We start from the raw sequence: 5812 nt of genomic DNA, 5'->3' as shown, positions 1-5812 counted from the left end.
TCCATAGATGCATTGACACACATCCATTTAGGCAACTACATACTTATGTAACAGGAAGAAAAAGTGTTACTTTAGAATCTGCCTAAATATAGTTTGTGATAATTGGCCAAGGAAAAGTAAAAGGCTCACTCAGGTGCAGAAAAAATGCCTTCATGGTCATGGGTGGTCCTGTAAGGCAGGGCTTCTGGTCAGAGATTAGATGGAAGAGGTGTAGACAAAGAAGAATTATATTTGTGTAAGTAATAAAAATAGAAATAAAAAATGGGTGGATTTTAAGACTTATGCTAATATAATTCTTCTGCTTGTGGGTACAACAGAAGTACCAGGATTTGAAGAGTGTAGAGAAGGGCAAGAATAGGCTTGGATGAGATCTGAGTGAGAAGAGAAACAGCCCATGGAAATTCCCAAGCATGGGGATGGCCAGAGAACACGGGGGCAGCAGCATCTAACATTAAATTGCATGTTGTCTGTTCATGCCCCACTGCACTATAATGTATCTTTCCTGAGTCATCAGCAAAGTCTGCTTTCCCCCAGGGCCTTGGGGTGGTGGTGCTTTCAGAAATACGGGAAGAGGGAAAGTATAGCATGTGGTGAAGTGGCACAGATGACAGTAGGTTTAGGAGGACAGCTGACCCATGGGATGATTAAAAAAAAAAAAAAATCAGCAGGAGCAGGAATGCAGACCACATGAATGTAAGCCCAGAAATAGAAAGTGTGGAAGGGGGTATGCATACCAGTGATTGTTGTGGGGTCCCCAGGCACTGTTTTTGCAGGGAGGATAGTGAACAAAAGGTGGGGACACACGTGCATGACAAATATTTGGATTACTGATAAAACCAAAAGTTTTTTTCCTACAAGAGAAGTTTTTTGTTTTTATTTTGAAATAAATCTTGTCATGACTTTAAGCCATATATATATATGTATTAAATGGTTGTTATATGTTAAAATAGTTGCCTCATATTAAGAGACACTCTTGCAGGTAGGCTATCAAAGTTAGGCCTATGTTGTGCAAACAGTTGGGTAATTAATAAGAGGCATGTCTATAGAAACAAAATGTTTGGAGCAAAGTATAAATGTAGTGTTTGAGTCCTGAGCGCTGCCAGTGAGATTTCTAGATGTCAAGCTTAAAGCATCCTTGGGTGGAGTGGGAGCAGGCAGGGGTAACCTGATGGATTTTTGTCGTTAGTAGTTCAAATGTCTCTGGTGATCCTTTTGAGTGACCCATAGAGCAGCAGGCACGATTATTGTGTGGACATGGGCCATGGTGGCAGTTTCTCTGAAGATTACCTCAAAGTGCCTAGCATCAGTTTTCAGGGCTGTAGGAAAAAGAGCACTTTGAGTTCTCAATGATTTCAAGTCAAGAGAATTGGAGAAAATTGGAAACTTCAGTTTGGAGGGTTATAGCCAGATATTTAAGGAAACCAGAAGGATTCAGGATCTGGCCTAGTTTTATAGGCAAACAACAAACACTGAAAGACAATTAATCAGAACTAGAATCTAACATCCATAAAGTGTGTTACTGAAACATAATCTTTTTCTCCAGAATCACCCTCCTCCCCATCAGAGATAGCCAAATTAAGACCAATTTATTGTTTGTGAAACAAATCTAGTTTTAATAAACTTGGTTAATTATTTACATAAGCACAGCAAAATACCTATTGACCATACAGGTTTTTAAAAAATCTGCTTTGCTGAAATTTTTATAGGGGATTTCAGATTGAACTTTTCATAGCCTCTCAAGGCCAGAAGCCAAACCAAATATTTGCCATCAAACTCACTTGCAGGATCTGTAGATTTGGGTGAGTTCCTCTCTTTCTGAGGTGCCCCAAATAGCCTGAGGTTCCTGCACCTGCCAGGAAGTTACATTTTTTTAATTCACCTGGTAAGGCTGCTGGGAACTTTGTAAGGAAGTTATCAGGCCAAAATTTCCAAAGGGCTTCATTGGTTCCGTGAAGTCAACTTTAGTTCTTTAAAGCTGTCTGGTCATATCTGAGTCTATGCCTGTCTCTTTCAAATAGGACATTCCAGTCAAAGCCTTAGTAAAATAACCAGTGTTAGAAGAAGAGATTCTTATTGAACTTCTGCAAATAATTATAATTGCCATGAAAGAAAGAATGATCACTGAGAGTTTTTTGAATTCTAGAGGGTTCAGATAAAGGGGAAAAGATAAATGTTTTAATTTGTTTACAAAGCATTTTTAAAATCAATTTTTTATAAGTTGTAGATATCTTAAGCTTTTTTAATGTTTATTGTTAGAGTGCACACACACACATGTGCAGGCGTGCACACACACACGCACATATGGACGAGTGGGGGAGGGGCAGGGGGAGAGAGAGACACACACAGAAATTGAAACAAGTTCCAGACTCTGCTGTCAGCATAGAGCTCGACGTGGGGCTTAAACTCACAAACTGTGAGATCATGACCCAAGCCAAAGTCAGACGCTCAACCGATTGAGCCACCCACGCACCTGTATAAGTTGTAGATATCTTAAGGGAAAAAGTTTCCTTAAATCTTGAAGAGCAAACATTAGACAACCAGCAATGTTTCAGATAAAAGTCATAAAAACTATAATTATCCTCCTCAATTCATTTAGTCCAATGTTATTTATTCTTCTTTTGTTTGAATGCAGTTTTTCCATTAGTTCCAGAAACTTTTAGTTTAGTTTTGTGATCTTAAACATATCAGAAACTTGTATTTGTCAGAAGTACTTTTCATGAATTTCCTTGAGGCTGAAACACATTCATAAGAGCATCAGAGGGAAACAGTAATCATAAGTGGCAAAAGACTGAAAATGGCCATGGTTAAATACCTGATGAGAATTCATTTTAATGCAGTTGACAAGAATATTTGTTTATTTTTATGACACAACATTTTCATAACTAGGATTTCAAGTGATAGCATTATACAAGAACATATTAAAACTTTAGGCATGGGATGTCTGGGTGGCTCAGTTGGTTGAAGGTCTGACTCTTGGTTTCGGCTCAGGTCATGATCTCACTGTTCATGAGTTTGAGCACTGTGTTGGGCTTGACAGTGTGGAGCCTGCTTGGGATTCTCTCTCTCTCTCTCTCTCTGTCCCTCCTCTGCTTGCTCTATCAAAATAAATAAACCTAGAACAATTTAAAAAAATGGAAAACTTTAGGCATTTTATATACTTTTCTTTTTTTAAGATCTTATTTTTTAAATAACCTCCACACTCAACATGGGGCTTGAACTCACAACCTTGAAACCAAGAGTTGCATGCTTTACTGACTGAGCCAGCCAGGCACCCCAGGAATTTTTTTTAATACTTTCTAGTACAGTTATAGCATTCATTCATACAATATAACCTAAGAAGGTTTATCATCCCTTATCTGATGATGCTTCCCATGTAGTTTAACATAGCAAATAAACAAGCCTAATTAGTCAAAAAGACTTAATTCAGTATGTGAATATTTGGGAAGTCTGTACAATCAGAGTTTTAAAGCCTCAATAGGATCACTGATCATTACAAAACTTAAAACTTAATTATCTGTTTAACCAATGTGTTCATAAGAGATTCTAAAGGCAAATACAAAAGATTACACAGTTGTTAGAAAAACTTAGCTCTTTTAATATTGAGAAGATAAAACCATCTTAAGTAATTGAAGACCTCATAAGGACAAAACATAAAAACTGATTCCCTAGATAGATAAAGTAATGCCTTTGTTCATGATTTTTTATCAAGAGCAGACAAACAATCCAAGAAAACTTTGTCTTTTTAACAGTGAGAAACTGAATTCTACTCTTACACCAGTGTACTTTTAAAACGTATTCATTACAGTCTTAGGCCTGTCTACATATAACATTCTTTTCTAAAGATTCCCCTTTATAAACCTACTACAACTTTCCATTTTCATTTAGATTTTGTCCTAAATTTTCCCTCTCTAAATAACCAGTCTCACTTCAGGATGAAATCGCTTTTTTTTTTCTGCAATAAAGATGTATTTTCATGTCTTATACCTTTCTTATATCTCTCTCGCTTTCCTACATGCAGAGTTGCTTTCCTTATCATTTCTAGCAGTCTCAATTACATTCATCAGAATTTTAACTTTTAGAGACTTAAGTCTCCATTGAAAACTAAGTAGTAGCCAGTTGTGAACTGTCTCTTACATCAGAATTCTTTATATTGGCAAATTCATAACTTCTAGAAACATGTTTTTTTCATAGTGTAACTTTAAATAACATATAAAACATGTTTCTAATAGACCCAGGTATCTTGAGTTTCTCTGTAATAAGGCAAATGCAGAGAAACTTGTGTTTAGTAATTGTTTTAGTATTTTATCTTATTTGGAAAAGACTTAGATATTTGATGAATTTAATCCAATTTATCATTTAACCTAGCAAAACTTAAAAGTTTCAGGTTACTAAAGGTTTGAAAGATGTTAAAAGTTCACCTATAAACCTTTTTATTTATTGAACCTATTTGCTCTTTAACAATTACCATGAAAAGTTCATGACACAGAAAAAATTAACCATCATTTTAAGTGATTTTTGTTGACAAATTGCAACACAGATAACATGAGCTTATTTGACCTATAGTAAACCTTGACAGAATAAACATTATATATTTAATTCTAATAAGTCTAAAGACATGTCTATTTTAATTAAACCAACAACCTTGACTTTTAATTTACCAAAGATTATCCCAGAGCATGTGAACTTGAAAGATATTTGGGTTAATTTTTATCATTTTGAGTTTTATTTATTTTTCAAAGTGTATTTACTTTGAGCGAGTATGCACCTGTGAGTGGGGGAGGGGCAGAGAGAGAGGGAGAGAGACAATCCCAAGCAGGTTCTGTGCTGTCACCATGGAGACTGACGTGGGGCTTGAACCCACGAACTCTGAGATCATGACCCGAGCCAAAACCAAGAGTTGAATGCCTAACCCACTAAGCCACCCAGGTGCCCCTCTTTTTGAGTTTTAGAGTGCCCAGTTTTTACAAATACTTGCCTTTAAACCAGTTAAATAAAGCTCCTTTACAAATTAATTTTAGCAATACCATCTGGAGGTAGAGAAAATACCTCATATTTATAGGACATATGGGCACATATACAAACAAAACTAGCCTTTGTTTCACTAATATTTGTGGAGAGGATATTAAAGGTTCAAATTCTAAATATCTCTCTTCTACAAAACAAATTTAATTATAGGATGGCATTATAATTTATGGATCCATTAATTAGTCATTTCCTACTTTCCAATTAGAACACAGCTGGTTTTGTCCAAATATGCCAAAAGCTGCAACGACAAAAAACTAAATCAAGCCCCAGAATACCTTTGTGAGCCTTGGTTCCTTACCAAAAGTTGGGGGCTCATCAGCTGACCCAAATAGCTTCCGAATTTCTGGTTGCTTAGTCTTATAATGGGCTTTCTCTAATTGTGTGCACAAGAAAACATATTCAGACATGTCAAAGAGAATCATAGGAGTTTGTTACTGTTATAATTCTGGTTTGGTATTTAAATTATTAACTAAATTAAAAATAATTATTTAGTGGGAAGAAACTAGCTGTTATTGAATGCATAGTGAATATTAGGCACTTTGTTACTGATTTCATCCTCTCTTACAGCCCTGTAAGGTAGATAATATGTTTCCTGTTAACTGTCGCGGCCAGCGCGACAAACACCGAGGTCAGGGTCCTGAGGGTAGGGGAATGCAAGAAAAAAAGAGAGAAGAGAAAGTTTGGGAACAGGAGGGTCCCCTGGGCTGATGGCCCAAGTGACGGCTTTATAGTTGCTGTACACAATCTTTTATAACCAGACTCTTATGGGTTAGGTCATTCTAAGAAT

This window comes from Felis catus, chromosome B1 (genome assembly GCF_018350175.1).
Source record: "Felis catus isolate Fca126 chromosome B1, F.catus_Fca126_mat1.0, whole genome shotgun sequence".
NCBI lineage: Eukaryota > Metazoa > Chordata > Mammalia > Carnivora > Felidae > Felis > Felis catus.
This window is presented reverse-complemented; position numbering follows the sequence as displayed.